The sequence below is a fragment of the Ctenocephalides felis genome, unplaced genomic scaffold (genome assembly GCF_003426905.1).
Source record: "Ctenocephalides felis isolate EL2017-DRISC unplaced genomic scaffold, ASM342690v1 CF-g0.4_SCAFFOLD_00845, whole genome shotgun sequence".
Taxonomy (NCBI): Eukaryota; Metazoa; Arthropoda; class Insecta; order Siphonaptera; family Pulicidae; genus Ctenocephalides; species Ctenocephalides felis.
In genome coordinates this window covers 39,596,774-39,616,657 of record NW_020536999.1, presented here as the reverse complement: position 1 = coordinate 39,616,657, position 19,884 = coordinate 39,596,774, and the positions used below count along the sequence as shown (strand labels likewise).

The 19,884-nt window shown below is 27.4% G+C and overlaps 1 long non-coding RNA gene across 1 annotated transcript in view; it reads left to right on the top strand.

Moving 5' to 3' along the window:
- LOC113363601 overlaps positions 1 to 19,884 on the top strand; it is a 184,541-nt gene that overhangs the window by 102,818 nt on the left and 61,839 nt on the right. The window lies entirely within an intron of this gene.

Below are 19,884 nucleotides of genomic sequence, written 5' to 3'. Positions count from 1 at the left end.
AATAAATATATGATGTACATTCTTTCCTTAAAATCGAAATTTTTGTTCACGGTTCTAAATTCGCCTTTTCGGCTTTTAAATCAGATTTTAATTTTATCAAAGTTGATAATAATTTGAAGATGAGAATAAACAAATTAAAAAAAAACATTACAAACAAATACAAATTTGAATCTATTTTATTTATTAAGAAAAAATTAAACAAATGTCCTTTCTTGTGTAGATCTTTTTAGAAGGTCATAGGTATCTACTATAGCTAATAAAGTTTTACTATTGTGTTTAATAAAGTTGATTGCTTTTCAAAAATCTGTGACATATTAGAAAGTCAAACTGAGTCATTACGATTTAAAGTCCAAATATTACATTTTAAACCAATTCTACTAATTAAATTAATATACAGACGTCCATGATCTTATCTGTTCTTATTGGTCATTTAATCGATAATAAATCAAAAGTCATTAATCCTTCAAAGGTTTTCTAAATTTGTAAAACGGTATCGTCGTTTCAAAATCCACAGACGAAATTTACCTAATAATCCTATCTTTTCTGATATAAATATTTTCTTTAACAAACTTTCAAACATAAGTAGGTACTATTTTTTGTAAATAATAGATCACAATTTCTTAGTTTTATAATTTGAATTATATATCATTACTCCATTTAATTTTTATTTAATTAGTTTTGGTCATTTTGCTCACTCACTCGAGATTTTATTCCACATACGAGTATATGTATCTGGATGGAATAATAAAAGTTGTCCAAAATTTTAATATATTTGATTAAATCAAAACTAATTTTAGTTTTAATGTAACATATAGTATATGTGTTTATAATATTTTTACTGCATATAACTCCTTTCAGAAAATCATTGAATTAAATAGTTTCACCAAAATATATACTAGTGATTTTATGGCATCATGCCAAGGCAAATTACTAGAACTTCCGGTACCGTAATGAAATGTTCGAAGAATATTAAATGTTTTTAAATAGATTACTATAAATACTGTAACATTTACTAATATTTTAAGTATTAATTAAACTGAACAACAAAGTTAAAATCATTTATTTAAAGTATATAAGTGAGCTTTAGAACTCAATTAAAATTAAAATCTAAATTATTTTCGATATACAACAAATTTTTTTTCAAAAGCGATTGTTTTGTCAACACAAGCAGATAGTTTTTTTAATCATTCAAATCGGATGCTTAGTTCTCTCAAAAACTGCCAGCTTCTGTACATTTAGCTCTGTATCTTTAAAATGGCTCGACCTGTCTTTGCCAAAAACTAATCATCCTATCCCTCTATCAATAGGAATCGAATGTTTTTTGAATCATTTAAATCGGTTGATCCGTGAGCATTCAAAACACACACACATAAATTTTTTCTGAGGTATGCTAAAGTGTTCAGAAACTCCTCAAACGTGAAGATTTGCAAAAAATTCACTTTCGATTTTTGGCCCATTGCTATAACTTACACTAAGGGCAGTTAATTAATAGTGACCAATTATATTTGAATATATAAACATCAACAAAAACTTCCAATTTCTCAACGTAGCAATATGCGTCAAGATTGATAACATCAGATAACAATACTAAATGGCAGGTAGTCATTAAAACTAGCCAAAATTTTATTATATATAATTAAAGGCATTTATCTATTATTTTGTTTGCGAATTGATCGTCCATCTATCATATGCATCTTGGCTGGCTCACCCAGTGGCCCAGTAGTCGAATTCCCCTATTTCGTTAATAATAGCACTCCAGACCTATATTTCTACCTGTCGTAGTTCGTTAAGTTATTTTTATTTTTATTCTCCTGTTTTTGGTTCGGATCGGTTCTTTTGTGCACCTGTCGGGTAGCGGAAGGGTTGAGCTAGTTCGTCATTAGGACGGTGTCTGATAGCGTCTACTAAGTCATCGATGGAACACCTTTGCGTCTATCTGCCACTATCAATATGCTTTACTTGGAAACCCTTTCTAGAGGCTAGACATTTGTATCCGAATATGCAGCAGAGGAATAATACAGGGAGGAATTTTTAGAAAACGTACTATTTTATTAACTTTAACTGTTTCCCGACGTTTGCAGTTTTATTTTTTTATTAATCCACTTGTTTCGGTATATGTCAAGACCGACATTCTGTAAAATGAAATTAGGCTTGAATTAGAAGCATGCCTATATAAGTTCATCCAATTTAAATTTAAAGCTAAGTATGGGTAGCTGATTAAGGACCAAAACTGGAACTAGTGGTGTATGACATCATGCCATATAGATTGGAAGAACACGTTTATCACAGTAGTTGTAAATATTTTAATTTTCACATGATTTTATGAAGTTTATCTTTAAAATTGCATTTTTTTAGTTCAGCATCTTCTTTTATATCAGTATGGTTATAAGAAAAGATTAAAATGAAATGATTAAAAGAATATTAAAATGATTAAAAGAATATTAAATTCAAATGCATTTAAAAAAATAGGTGTTCTATTAATTTTATTATTCTTAGATATGCATTGCTCACATTCTATGGAACATTTATGTACTTTATATGATTTTAATAATAATTTTGATTGTTCTCAAATTTAACTATAATTAAATATATATTTTGTACAATGTTTGATCTATAATTTAAATATTTTTCTTGATTTGAATTATAATTATTTACATCACAAGTTTTAATTTCATTATTTTTATTTTGCACCAAAATAGATGTGAAATTCACAAAATAATATTAACTTTTATATATTATTTACTCTTACATTGATATATTGAATAGATGCAATTAATATTTATATAGGACTTATATTTATATATTTGAATGATATGATGTAAGTTATTAATATTTAAATATTACAATGATGTAATTGTATGTTTATTTGAAAATATAAATTTATTTCAAAATCAATTTTAATTATTGTAAAAAATTTATAACTCCTAATTACAAAATAGTATGCGTAGTGCTTTGGAAGCTATCTTAAATCTTTAGTCTATTATTGCAAATATGGTAAACTTTTGTTATACCATTAAGTTTATTTTTACGCAAATATAAATAAATATTTTTTAATTTACAATATATTATTTCCAGTATTATTAAAAACCTCCCCTGTATTTTTATAACAGATAGAGATAAAATTTGTCCATATGCCCAATGACCTTAATCACAATTCGAGAAGACAGAACAATACGAAAAAAAATATCCAGAAAAGCTGTTTCATCCAAATAAACTTGATACAAAGGGTTAGATTCAGATTATTATTAAAAACACATGCTCCGTTCGAAATAAGCAAATGGATGATGAATGCGCTTTGGCCGATATATTTATTTCTCTGAAACAGAAGAAAAAACGTTTTAAAATTAATCGTTCCACCGGTCGTTTGTTATTTTTTTACGAGGCAAAGACACTTTATCGAAAAAGCCACTGCTTTGGGAAGATGATAGATTAGTTGTTGACAATTTTAATTTAGACTTAGAAAATGATCATAATTTATAAATGATTATATAGAAGTATATTTTGTAAGATAAGTTAATGCCATAAAAATCAAGATTTTATTTTAAATTTGATTTGAAAGAAATATTGTGGTTAGAGTATACTAACGAATTGTAAGAATTTTTTCAATGATGGAATGAAACTATAGTTGTCACAAATATATAAAAAATTGCCATTATGTATAAGCATCTACATACACACATATATATATATATATATTTATATATATATATATATATATATATATATATATATATATATTGTTATATATACAAAGTAAAAGCTTTCTTAAAAATTCTTTAAAATACGTTAAGCCTCACACTGCCAGACTTAAAATTTTTATTTCATTTCTTTCTCGCATACTAAATAACTACAATTTTTTTATATCCAATATATCAATATTTTGCTTATATGTGTTATTTAAAAATAATATATGTAAATTGCGTATAACGCATTTTCAGTATAACCCTTTAAAATCATTAAGTTCTAAAAATATGATAGAGTATTTGCTCTTTAGTAATATCTAAATGCTATTAAGTAAAAGCATCCTGTTATTTTTTCTAGACCTACATTAGGCTTACATAAATTTATCCTCATATAAAGTTATTTTAATAGTTGAAAAAATGCTTCACAAAAAAAATAAAACCGGGACACACATTTTTCTCTTCATTAACGAAACTGAACAACTTTTTTTTATAGACTTTGATATGAAAAAAATAGTATCGTTAATTTGTGAACGAAAATGCATTTATTCACAAGACAGATGCAAGCAAGGGTTATTTTATGAGGTTATCCTTTGTCTTTTGTCTATACGAACTACACATGTTATTATAATTTCATCGACATTTTGAATGATTTATGTCTTAACCAGTGATCAAGAAACGTTTTTGAACTGTATTTTATCATTTTATATACATTTTCATTGTAAATAATTGGTATAAATAAAAAAAACCTTTTTAATTGCAATTAGAACCATAAAAAATCAGCATGTGAGTACAAATTTATTGAAAGTTTACTTAATATTTTTCAGATTTGACTAATTCAGATTTTATTTTCATTACAAAGATAAAATGTTCTATCGACTACTATTAACATAAATTTAACAATTTTGAATCAAAGATAACTTAAAAAATTCGACGTATCAATATAAATGCAACACTTCCAACGATTCGACTCAATTTGAATCTATAAAAACCTTCAGTTAACATTAGAAATCAAGAATTTATTTTAAGCCATATAAAATTTCTTTTAGAGCATATACTTTTATTTTTAAACTGTTATTTTTATTAATAAAGCCAATTTCTGAACAAATGAGAATAATATTTCGTACCAACACAGTTAAAATACTTCAGCAATCAAAAATACAACTAGTGGGGTGCATGGCATCGTGCCTTAAGGCAAATTGCTCGAACTTCCCGTACCGTAATTAAAAATCTTGCTACGGAAACCAAAAAAATTTACACAAAATGTAAACATATTATTAAAATCTCTATAAAATATCTGATAATTTGATGTACATATGTCCAATAAACATGCCAAACCGTCAAATGACATTTTTTTTTTAAATTATTTTTATTGAGAGTCCATAACCGCTGGACCTGCCTTTCCAAAAATTTAATCAGTTCTTTATCTTGTCAATACAAGTAAAATGTTTTTTGAACTATTAAAATCGGATGGTTCGTTCTCTTAAAAACTGAGTTACTGAGTTTTAGGCACTTTTTGCTTCGTATCTTCGGAACGGCTAGACCTGTCTTTGCCAAAAACTATTCAGCATCTCCTTATCAATACGAATCGAATGTTTTTTGAAATATTCAAATCGGTTGATCGGTGTTTACGAAATCGTCGACGAAAATTTGTATCCGCACACACACACATAATGTTTTTTGTGTTTAACGTTAACACGCATAAACACACACATACATCAATTTTTCTAAGGTATGCCAGAATATTCAGAAACCTTTGAAACGTAAAGATATATAAAATTTTCCATTTTCGATTTTTTTGCGATTACTATAACTTACCCTACGGGAAGTTAATAAAGTCTCTACCATAATATTTGACTAAAAGAAAATCCATAAATCTGTTACTGTACTTAATTATTTCAAAACTAAAAAAAATATGAACGTTTAAGTCCCAATCTCAACAATGGAATATTTTTATCCCCGGCCAACGGGCAATCAAATCAGATAAAAGCGACATGTGTTTTAAAATACGTCCAATATCTAAGACAATATCGCCGATAACTTTAAAAAAAATCAATATAAACAAACGAAACGCATCCTGTTTCCTGACCGATATTCAAAGGACCAGAAGGACTTCCAGTTAACCCTTTTTTATCCGCATCCTTTGTCCACTTTTTTCGGACAATCTTTTCTTAGTTTTTTTCCTCCTTGACATGCCGCAATCGATGGGAAAGTGATCTCATTGAGAAAGGAACCACAAAAAATATCGATAGCCGAGGGTCGCTATAGATAATCGTATGCATCAATGAAAGTGATTAGATAAAAGGGCTATCTCGATTTTGTAATAAGGGTTTGATAATAGATTCAAAGGAAATAAATTGTTTAATCGGATTTTATCAATTGGGCAGGTGCTTTGAAATTATTTGAATAATTAAATAAGATAGACCTAGTGATTAAATAAAATAGACCTATATAGCACATTTTTGAAAATAAAGAAAAAGCCTTAAGGTAAAGGAATTCGTTTTTTTCTTCTCCAAGGTATACTTAAAAGAACGTATTATAGAAATGGCTAAAACGAAAACTCCCAATGATCTCATAAATATCCATTTATAAACGCTAACATTATTATTATTATTATTATCTTATTATTTCTAATATTGTTATTTTGTTATATTTCTTATTATCTGTCACTTATTGTTTTAAATCCACTTTATTGTTTTTCTAGTATTATTTTATTATTCAGAAATTTTATTTATTTTATTTTTATTATTTGCTTTTATTTTATATTAAATCATCATACTACGGATATCATTTTAATGTAAATTCTATGCTTTATACACTTATTTATTTAAATTTGTTATTGTTTATCATTATTACTAGATGTTAAATTATTTAACAGTTGTAATAAATATTGTAATTAAAAAAATAGTAATGTGCAGACCAGAAATTCAGCTTAGCTATTAACAAAACCATGGTATGGATCACTAAAAAAATAATCTAAGAAGTTGATAACAATGATTTGCAGATTAAGATTCAATTATGGATCCTACAAAATAAGAATTGACAATAACAAATGGTGGTGAATTTAAAAAAAATACACTGCATTTGTTTCCAAGATGCCAAGAACACTCATTCCAAAAATCCAAATTTTCAAGTAGAATATATAAATTAAGCATTGATAAGCTGATGTTTATTGTTACAAACTTATATTATTATAAAAATGTTATTATATGTAGAGTTATTTATCATTTTTTAGAATAATGTGAAATTAGTAAATAATAGTTTTAATACAGAAAATGATGAAGTTTTTAGTTGTGAACGTGTGAAGTTAGAATATAAACTTTTTATATCATGAGTATGGCTTATGTGTAAACAGGAAACTAACAAAATCTATATTAGAAAAACCTTCCCAAAATATTTATTTTCGCACAATTATTTTTATAGTAGTTCGTTTTTTGACTTGTTCGTTAATTTTTTTCCTTTTTAGTTACTGTAGTTATTTTTCTCTAGATTAAAAATTAATAAATTTTGCGTTGTAGGTATTTAAAGCAATATTAAATTTAAAGCAACCAAAGACCTTAATTAATTCGAATAATGCGAAATTCAAAATAATATCTTATTATTATTCAAACATTCTACCATAAAAATAAATAATGTTCAAAATGATTGTGAAGTGTCTAACAACAATAAAATAGATTTGTTTAAAGTTTAAAGAAAAAGTAGGGTAATGTAAATAATACGTTGGACAGGCCAATTTTTGGTCTTGTTGGGTTCGACAATCTGACTAAAAAATCTTCTAACAACTTCTAAATGAACTAACAAATCTTCAACATAATAAGTTTTTGCCTATTAATTAAATTTTATAAAATTATTTATTTAAATTATAGACATATAAACATTATTAGATTTTGTGATCTAGGAATTTCTCTTCAGCATACTACGTTGGACCTTTTTTTTCTAAATAGTGACATATTGCAAATTTATTAGTTTAGTGAAAAAATCTTGTGATAGAAAAATACATGAAAACATTCTTAAGTAAAACTAATAAGATATTTCTGGATAAAGATTATTCTGGTTGGATTTTGAACATGAAGCTCTAATTGCAAAACCAATGATGAAAGGAAAAAATTCTTCATAAATAAAGAAAATTACAAAAAGCTAATACATAGCAATATATCCACAAATATCATATCATCATCATTATCCGTAGTCCACAATATATCATTGTACATTAAATTTTAAAGTACATTGTATTGCATAATTTATAATCATATTGTAATTGAAACAATAGTCAAATTATAATGCAAAATGTTGATCATTTTAATGATTAAAGATAATAAACAAAAATGGTTTATTGCCAAAAAAAATTTATTTCAAGATCTTATTTTGACCAATTTTAGAAATTTCTAGAAAAAAGAAATAGCAACACAAGTAAATCACATGTTTCTTTCTGAATATGTCTATGTCGGCAATAGTGTCTTCCACCTTTATTATTCTCTAATTATAAGAGTTGTCGTCATGCAGAATAAACTGGATATCGTCACGCTGTGATTTTATTTTTGATATAAACAAACAAAAATTATTATTGTGACTAAGCAAGTATATTAAATAACATTCATTAAGATTTCAGATATCTCAAAATAACTGTTTCTTCATAATTATGCTTAAAAATTATAAAAATACCGAGTGGAATCGGAAATGTTTTGAATTCAGTAAATGGAAATGAATTTTATCATTAATTTGGTGATGAAAAGTGAATAATGGTAAACTGTTAATATGAGTATTTAATAGTTATCAAAAAATATGACTCTGTAATATTAGTTTCTTTCTATGCAATAAATTAGAATCAATAGAGTTAATTTTTACCCTTACATAAATTTTACCTAAACATAAAGTTATTATTTTATTATGTAAATTTTTAGCATTTTTTTAGCAGAAATGACAAAACTCAGACAGGAAAGTTTATTGGATATATTTAATAATTATGTTAAATTGATATAAAATGCATAATATAAAATATGAAAAAAATAACTACATCAGTTACTGGAAAAAAAATCTAGTCACCTTTTAGTTATGAAATAATTAAATTTGATCAAAAAATGTAATATAACTATAAATATAGCATTTTAACAATTTAATAACAAAAATTATGGCTTGCTTACGAATTATTATTTTGAAATTAATGTTAAAATAACTTTCATGTAAACAGTATTTATTTAAAGAAAAGTATTTGTAATGTTGGTAATCAAGCATGTGCTATGTTTCTTCTATTTTTGAATAATTTTATTTACGAGTATACAGTTTTTGCTTTTACATCAGGCTGATGCAATTGATATATTTCTCTATTTCAAATTTATCGTTTATCTTAACTTATTTTACTACATCATTTACTTTTTGCAATTTACCGTTGGTTTGCCAGATGTTTAAAAGCTTTTACATAGCTTTAGGGCTAGTTGTTATTTTGCTAAATTATTTTAAATAACGCTAATTGTGTTTTAATCAAATGGATATTTACTTACTTAATTTGGAAAACGGTGATCAATTATAAAATTGTTTCCAGCTCTAGGCGAAAAAAATTCATTATTTAAAAATTTTATATACAAATTCAAACATAGATTGTTTATTAGTTTTTGTTAAAATAAATCTAAGACAAAGAAAATAGTATAATTTTATACGGAATTAATATTTAAATAAATAAAGTAAGAGTGGGTATGTATTTATCGAAATCATTCAAATCCGTTTAAAAATATAAGATTAGAATTGTTTTAAGGTTTGTATAAACATAAAATAATAGTAACTCAAACAGTTCAATAATTTATTTTTAAAGTAATTATAATCAAACCCATGCATGTATTTGGCCAAAAAACACTATGAATTAAGAAACTGTTGAATTAAAAAAATAAAATTAATATTATGTTATAGGTATCCAGTTTTCGATAAATTATTTTTTCCTAGTACTACTATTTTCTAACAATTTTCCTGTTATTTAAACTTACTCTCTTACTTCACTGCGTTTGCTTTAGCAATGTAATTAGTGTTTGCAGAAACACTCAGCCAAGGAATGAATTTATCAGTAGATAAAATAAAAAATGAAGACAGGTTTTTTACGTGTGGGCACGTGCCTATATATTCCTAAGATGTAGAATGCCGACCAGCAAGGCAATTTGTAGGACTTTTATGTACATCAAGATCATCTGAGTGTTATCATCAATTTTTTTTAAACGTTACTTTAGTATTTTAAAGATAAGAAACATCTTTAGTAACTAAAGCAAAAACAACAGTAAAACATTGGACAATATCAATATTTTTGAAACTAATATTGCTTAATACTGCTTTTAAAAATTACTAGATGTTTTGTAATATGGTGATAATATGCTCTTTAACTGTTCTTGATTACCACAGCTTCAAAACTTAAAATGATTTAGATAAATTAGAAATTACAAAAATTAATATTGGAGAAAATATTTTTTAGAGGCACTTACTTCAATTTTATTAATGACATTAAAAAATTAATATTTTTATAATAAAACATTCTTTATTTATTTTTAACAACCGTAGTTTCATTTTTATGATCGATCTATATCACAGGTTTTCAAACTTTTCTTGTATCATAGCAACGCAAGGATTGCATTATTATTTGTTGAGGAATATACCACTTTATTACTATCCCTACCTGATATTGATATTTTAGAGTAAACTGAAGATTAATATTACAAGCAAAAATTCTAATTACATTTTCAGATTAATTAATGATGCTTTAATAAATAATTAATACATTATTATTCTGTAAACTACAAAATATTACTTCACTAATGCGAAACCCTTGGAAGTTCTGATAGAACCCTGGGGGTCGATATAAACTAATCACGGTTATTTAGAATATATTTTTAAAATATAAATAATCATAGAATATTTAAATTTATCTTAAATGTATATTCATTGTAATTCGAATGGTATTATTTAAAAAAAAAAGACTCAACTTCACTATTTCATAAATCAATGCTACATGCATTGTTAACAATAACATTATTCCACAATTTAATTATATATATTAAATTCTTGTTTTTTTATAAAATAATTGTTTACGTAGTAGCTTGTGTCTTTTTATAGTATTATTATTAGTACTGATGGCTTGCAAAATTAATTATTTTTTCTCTAGTTACTCTATATTTTAGAACCACTTTAATTTAAAGGTCTGATAAGAATTTTCCGCTATTTTATTTGCCCATGGCGTTGAGTTGTCGGTTAGTTAGACAGCTACTGGTTGAAAAATGCAATCAACACATGTATTACCTTCTGCACATGCCTATCAGAGACCACGCAAGTGCATCGGCCTGGTGCACACTAGATAAACAGGTACTTTTAAAAGGTACTTTTTATCGATATTCATTATTATTCGAAATGCACAGATAAGATATTTGTGAAATGAGCTGCTAAGTGGACACGAAACAAACAGATGTTGGTGTGATAGATTATAAATATGTCTTTGGCACCCTTGGATTTCGATTTTTGATTTCAGTTTTACTAAAAATCAAAAGTAAATATTATTTGGATAGCAATCAAGACCTTAAGAGTCTTCTAAACTGTTATGCCGATCTGACCAAATAGTTGTCATAAATCTGTGTGATGATTTTTATTATTACAATTTCTGTAATAGTGATAATTTTATTGATGCAGCAATGCCGGATGAGAGCTTTCTTTGCTTGAAAACATATTGCTAGATATCGTAATTATGAATATATTTTATGAGCTTTTTACATTATTTTATATCGTATCATTATCAAATTATGACATTTTTTATTATATTGAATATTGGTATGTTCAAATAAATCTCGGGCGTGTACAAAACTTACAAAATTTTACTTATAATCACTTCTGAAAACTTACTTCTAGTCTACTTTTATGGACTTAAAATAATATATCTTTGTCAATTCATATTTTTCTTCGAATAGAAAGTTTCCTGAAGAATGTTTCCTGATGATGATTCAAAATGACTTATAAATTGGATAAAGAGCTTTAAGCTAATAATTTGAGAAATTAAGTTTCAGATAAAATAACAAGGACCAGCACCGAAATTAAAATATCTTTTCAATTATTCTACATCAATCTTTCATATTTTGGTTGTTATTAAATAGCTAGATTAGTAGGAACTCAAAATTTAGTAGACTTTTCATTAAACAGGCCAGGATTTTTCTTCCAAAGTATTTATAAGTAAATTTATTCTATTGATATTAATTTTCATAATAAATATGCTATTTGTAAAAATGCATTCTTTCATCTTCTGTAGATCACTTGTAGCTATTATTCTTAAATTCCAGTCTTATGTATAATTTGCTATTTCAATCGTGTATCTTGATTGACTTATTATTGGCTGATTATCTTAAGTAATTGATTATCATATTAAATAATTACGATCTACGACATTAACAGAATATACAAAATTTATACTAAACTAATATTTCATATTTTGGTATACAATCTGTAGAGTAGGGCGGGGTACAAATGTCTAATTTGACTTTTGGTAATTATACTATGAAAACCAAACCAGATACATCACAACAAAGAATACATATCAAACGAGAAATAAGTTTATTTTGCTATTTTTTTAAACTTCGTGATCTGGCATTTTGGACCCCATAGATAGAGTAAAAAGAGATACCCATGAGACAAAAAGTTTCACTAGTTTATTCTTAATTTTAATGAAGGTTTATGGTAGGAGAGTTAATCAATGTAATCTGATGCAGTTTAATTCTTAGATTAAACAACATAATTACAATTATAATGTTGATGCATATTATTAAACAATAAACAAAAATCTCCATCAACTCTTGTTAAGATTTCAAATAAGTAACTCAAATCTGGTAGGTATCAATTTATCATAACCAGGTTCATTGCATGTAACCTTTATGTGGAAGTTTGGCAAAAGATTTCATTATCAGAGTTGGAATAACTATCTATATATTTATGTCTGATGCCATTAGATTGAATAAATAAAAATTATATCAACCTTTTGGAGATTGTACCAATATGCCTATTACTATTATCTGTAATAACGCATCACTTTATCTTTTGCGGATTACTTCGAGCTATTATTCCTTAATTCCTATCCTATGTATTATTTTCTATTCGATCGTTTTTCTCGATTGGCGTTTATGATACTCACGATTATGATATAATCGTAAGTCCGACGATATATCGTTATTAAACTGAAGCCCCGTCTCAAAGCGTTCGCGTAACAAAGAAACTATACGCAATTGGAAAATGATAAGCGCATCTAATACGACATCGCTCGGATAGGTTTTTTGTTCGTATTTTGCGCAATACATGGTTAATAGATACGGAGTTGATAATCTTCTTATTTGTAAAAGTCATATTCGTTTCACTTGCATTATTCTTTATGCTTTGAATAAACATTAGCCGATTAGAGGGGTGAAAGAATTATTAATCGAACGACTTATCTTATATATAGATGACATCTAAACGGCAGCAATTCTGTAAAAGGGCTGTTTTCACTAAGAACCAAATTGATATCTATGTTTCCAAGTAAAAACGGATGTCACTGATGCTTGACATCAGGCTCCTAGAAACGAGATCAAGCCTGGAACCTCTAATTCAGGTCCAGTTGCTCAATACTAGTATTGAGAGGGGTGCCTGCCACCCATCAACCTCGCTTATCTCAAAAACTATTGAATGTTCCAACTTTAAATTTTTGTCAAATATTTAGTAAAGTGTAGTAACAATGTTTGTCAAATTTCATCAAAATCATATTATGCATTTTTGAAAACGTATAATCTGTTTCAAAACTAGTATTGAGAGCGGAGCCAGCCACGCATACCTGAAAAACTAATAAATGACCAACTTTAAATTTTGGTCACAAAAAAAGAAAAATATGAATTGGGCTCCGAATTGCTCCCCTTTTTAACATATTCTCTAGATCTCTTCCCTAGCGATCATATACCGATCTCAGATCTCAAAAGGCTTGCTGTGCAGAAACTTTTACCAAATGATGAGATGATAGCTGAATTTTGTGACAAAGTACAAAACGTACTAAAAAAATGGTTTCGAAAACTTTGAAGGTCGCTATAATCATTATTTCGTCTTCGAAGAAACCATATTCCATAAAAAAAAGAAATTTGCCAACAAAAATTGGTTTTTCTTAGGAATCCTACGAATTTGAGTGATGTGAAATACATCGTTTCCAGATATTTGATGGGTAGTTGTCATTTTAGTATCAAACATTGCGAAAATTCGATTTAAACCTATACTTTTTGAGAACGCGACAGAATCCGGGCCGAAAATTGCTTTTATAAAAAACCCGGATCACTTGATGGAAATCCGCAAATGTTTCGGCGAAACAGGTACGTGTGGTCACTTTAATATAGGGGGTCCATGACAAAACAAAAAACATTGCAAGGAGTCCACGGCATAAACAAGTTTGGGAACCTATGCTCTAGCCACTTGCCCACTTGTGAGACCAAGCATTATTAAATAAGTTAACTGTTTGAGAATTTTAATTTGTTGATGTAATATTTAATACCAAAAGAGTTATTATTCATTCTATCAAAATTTATATCAAAATGGAAGTAGGTATCATAAAATAACGTTTATTAACATTTTGCTTACTTATGTGATGGTGTACGTGTATATGGTGATAGTGTATATGATGATAGAATCGTAAAAATGATAATGCAGAAAAAATATCCACTGGCTGTCTTCAAACATTCTATTGAAAAGAGAGAAGATGATTAAAGTGAAAAAGTGTGCTGTTCATTATCACACTAATAATTCAATAATTTTGCAAATATGTAAATCAAATGAAACATCAATACTTGATAATATATTATTGTGTACTAATTTGCTACCAGTTCTATTTTAGTAGTAAGATATCACATGATTTAATAAATATCCTTGAAAAAATATCAAATAAATACACATTTTTTTTAAATTTATTCTAGATAAATTATACTGGTCGGTACTTAGACGTACAGTTTAGTCCTTTTAGTAATATGTTAGCTACCAGCTTTACTCCTATTATCTACCATATTGCTGCAATATCTGTTATTTTCCAAAGTCAATTGCATATGATTCGAGAAGAAGCAAAATGCCTAACCATTTTATTGCCTATAAATTAATTGATCGATAATCGCATGAGCGTTCAAAAGCAACTCATATCATTGCAAATTGCAGAATAACCATTGGTTTGAAGATCAATTCCTTTTTCATGGTAAATTGCAGATGAGTAATTTTCAAAGTCTTGGAATCACTTTTGCATGGATTGAAATATTTAATGTATAGTCTTATTAATAATAATGCTAATATTATTTATGACATGGTAATAAAAATAAGTATATTTACTTAATTATAATGTGATTCATCATAATAGCAATAAAAATAATATTGACAATAAAAAAAAATAATATCGACTATTTCAGGTTCTGTTTATTCCTAAACACTTCAATTAGCAGATTGCTAATATAATTATTAAAAGAAAAGATTGACTTATTTTGATAAAAAAAAATTCGAAAATATTAAATAAAATCAAATATTATAGAGAATACAATATATACCCAGTTTCTAGATTAAAACATATTATTAAAACAAACACATTTCTAAAGTCTCACTTCAATTTGGCTAATTTTTACTTCAACTATAACAAATCTCAATAAAATAAAAAACACCAATTATTGATTCAGATTTCAATATCAAAGAGTCAACTTACCAAAATTTAAGAAATTAGACTCAAAATCTTGTCTCATAAATTTACCTTGATTATACAATTCAGCTTTGTAAAGTGTTAACTTACCAAAATTTAAGAAATTAGAACGTTGCAGCACATTTTTTATTCAAGACCTTGTCTCAAACATTAATCTTGATTATACAATTATTATATTAAAATAAATGTATCCTCTACATTTGCTTCATCAAATATCAATTTGATTTAACAGGCATCAATTGTTTTCTGAGAAAAATAAATTTGACCCAGATGCAAGCTCATTAATGACCGCACGCACGTTCTTGCAATAAAATTCGCATTCGAGTTTTGCCATTTCGCTATTGCAGATTGCAGGACGTCTCTTGTATTATTTAGCAGTTTGTCTGTTCTCTGCAGGCCGTCGCGGCTACGATGTTCAAAGCATTCCTTCGCGTGTTCTTCAAGTTATCCACAAACAAACAGTCGAAGAAGTCAGTGGCGTTGGAACTAGAAGATATTAAATCGGTTTTCTTCTGAGTTATACTTAGAGATAAACTCATCTAATATTACTTATTCTTGCATTATATGTAAGTATGTAAATATTTTACTTAAAGTTGATCAATATTTATTCGTAAATATTTATAGTGTAAAAATTGTATGTTCATCAAACACATGCAAACTAGTTTCATTGCATAATTATTAGATACCATTTAGAAATTGTTCCTCTCTATAAGATCATTAAAATTATAGTTATCTTCACTAGTGGAAAATGAAAAAAGAATTCTACTGGGTTTTGAATAAATTGCTCGAAATAGCAGAAAAATAATAATTGCCTATTGCCAGCATATTAAATTGTTGGAGGTTATATAAAGTTATAAACTTTAAATTGTGATATATGTATAACTTCATCTTCAGCTTTTAACCTTATTTTTCAAATAAGTTTCAGAAGTTTCCTTACACTTATATTATTTGGCGTGCTTGGACTGCTAATCCTTTAACATTATTTATTTCGATTATTTAATTACTTAAGAAAATAACAGAGTAAAGTAAACGAGAATCATAAAAAACAATCTTGGGTAATTTTTATGTTATGGATAAAGCAGCGTTGGTTGATCAAGAGAATGACTTTTATGCTGAAATATAAAAAACAATAAAAATCCTTAAATTATTCTCATATATTATTTTAATATCAATAATATATGTGATCGGCCAAAAATAGCTAATGTAGAGATTATTCACCGTGAGCAAAATAACATTTTAAGACAAGTATTAAACGCACCAAGGCGTATATCAAACTTATAAATTAATCGAGACAGAAACTTATGTCTAAAGTTAATTAAATTAATTTATCAGCTCAATTTCTTAATCAGCGCACATCGAGTCCCGCACCTCAACTCAATTTTTTTTGAAAAGATTGAACAACTTTCTGTAATTTCTTTGGTCAAAATCTTTATATACTTGTTTTATTATTATGCTCGCTACAATTACAATTATAACAATGTTTTACTTCTATTATTTTTTTATTTGAGTTTTAATGCAGCTTTTGAGAGAACAAAGCATCCGATTAGAATCATTAAACTCGATTCGTATTGATGGGGAGACATGCTGTCTAGCTGTTTCAAAAATATGAAGCTTCAATTACAATAAGTAGCAGTTTTTACGAGAATGGAGCATAAATGATTCAAAATATTCTATTCGTATTGACGTGCTGATTCGCTTTCGGCAGGTCTAGCCGATTCGAAGATACGGAGAGAAAAATGGAACAAATCTAGATTTACTCGGATTTTAACTGGTTTGCTTCATTCTAATTTGATTTCATTAGATTTTGTTTAGTTTTCGTGTAAAAATATATACTCGTCGTTGCCTAATTTATAAGTACATACTTGTATTTTGTCTATAAAATACCAAAAATGAAAGAAACAGTACTTATAATAATCTATTTGAAGACGTTCAAAACAATTGTCATTAATCGTTCATAAATTTTTATTCATTATTCCTCGAATATTTAATTACGGTACAAAATGTTCCAGCAATTTGCTTCAATACACAATGCTATGCATCATTATTTTTCTTAGGTTTTAAATAAAATCAAAATATAGACTTTATATAGTAGTGGATATAAACATTTTTATACGTATTGCAACTACACATCTATCTATACTTTGGCACTAGACGTTAAGGGGGGAGCCAGCTTTGGAGGCTTAAAAAATCGATTTTTTATTGCAAAAGCGCCTTTCAAAACTAGCTAAGAATATATCTCTTAAATTTCAGAAACAAATTCAAATAATTTTCGGAATTACAGCAGAAATAATGAGCAAGCGTCAAGCGGAAAGAAAACTTCGATGTGCGATTTCTCGGTTTTGAATTTTTTCGATTTTTTCTAATTGGCGGGAAAGATAGAAAAAAAACTAAACGTCCTATCAAAACGGAACAATTTATTGTATTTAGGATGAAATTCTATTCTAGATGAACCTAAAAAAACTTGAAAAAAGTTATAATTAATCCATTTTTTAAATAATCTAAAGTGAAATTTTGTATAAAAAACATGACTTTCTTTCAAGCTGTGAAAATTTGATGAATTTCTTATTTTTTCTGGATTTTTTAGGTTTAACTAGAATCTATACTATTGAAAATATATATTTATTTTGATTTTTTTGTTTCGGATGGAAATTGTGACCTGCATCTTTTCCGCCAAATGACACCTGCATGCTCGTGGCGCATCGGCAAAGTGCTTGTACCTGGCATATAACGTCATATATTTTAATGAAAAAAATTGAGAAGAATTATGAATTATATAACAAAAAAACTTGAAAGTTTTGTTTCAATTTTAATATTTATTTCCTTCCTTACAAATTCTTCAAAAAAGCGATTTTTTGATGCCTCTAAAACAGGCTCCCCCCTTAATAGATAATAGTAGGAGATAAATGTATTATTAAAAAAAGAATCTGCAATGATTTACTACAAAATATAACTTAACATCTATGAAGGCGCTATCACAGGATAGCGATCCTTCTCACGCCGTCAATTAATATATAACTGTAACAAATGTAGCTGAATGTACTTTGTATAGCTTGCTATGAATAATAAATAAAAAAAAAAATATTATTATATAAATTTGTAACTTGAAGAATCAAATTTTCCTCACCGTCGCCTATTCTTCGCGCTCCACTGCCACAAGAAGCAACTATCAAGCGAGGCAACGAACAAGACAACCATCGAGCCATCGAGCCATCGAGCAAGCTTTTTCATTCCGGCGAGCATTACATTTCCATGAGCATGTGTTCGCCCGCTCGGAGTCTTTGACTCGAAACTAGGCCACGTTCAAAGTCGTGGACTCCGACGAGTTCTCTTGCTCTTGGCTCTTGGCTCTTGTAAGCTTCGTCGGTGTTGGTGATTGCTTCGCTAACCGTGATTCCAACTGCGCAATATATTGTGTAATAAATGCGAATATTACATTTTGATATTTTCACTGAATGTAATACAACTGAGCTGATGAAAGAAAATGGATTCAGATGGTTGATTGTTTATGAAATATGACTTGATTCCGGATATAAGCTCACTGTTGCTTGTTCGAATAATAATAATATTACACAATATTCGATGAATATGATACTTAAATAAATGTTTTAATTAATAAATACTAAGTCTGCTGTTATTTTTGAAGATGGATAAGTAAAGTGAGCATATTCTTTAGGTCGAAACCAGGACGGCAGTTTTTAGTATCGTTTTCTGATATTAGAATGGGTAGTTGTAATTTTATTGGCAATCAATACAAAGAATCAATTAAAAGCAATTTGACATAAAAAGTCTAAATCCGTCCTAAACATTGCTTTTACAAAAACCCAGGACACAAGGTGGAAACCCGGAATAGTCTTGGCCAAACCAGGATGACCTTACCACCTTATGTATATACCAATGCAGAAAAGTATTGTACTGTACGCCAGTAGTCTATGAATGTATTTTGTGATTTTTTGGCTATTGAATTGAATAGTAATATATTAAAAACTAATTTCTTTACTGCAGTTTGGAGTAGTCTTGAAAATTTTGATTGAGCTATGAATTTTGGATTAAAAAACTATATGTAAATTGAATATAAATTTAATTATGTCTTAATTTATTGATAAAACGCTTATCAACCATAATTTGTAGATTCGAAGACATCGTGAAGAAAAACTATTATTAAAAATATGAACTGGATTGTTAAAGAGAACAAAAAATGTATGAAATGGAAGTAATTGTTCTTGTAAAACAATTATTTTGCTTTGTTTTAGATTGAATTTGCAATTTTACAACCAATTTGTTTATGATATAGTTTTTAGTACGCTATCATTTTCATTCTGATAATACTACTTCTGTATATTCTGTAATAAATATACTAGTCTAGCATAAAGATAATGTATCTTTGCCATAATCTTATGAAACACGAAGCTCATATAAAGTTAAGATTTTATACGCATCTTATCATCTTTGGAATCTGTCTATATGTACAAGCCTCTTACAGATTTTATGTTTTATTTATTGAATAAATTCTTC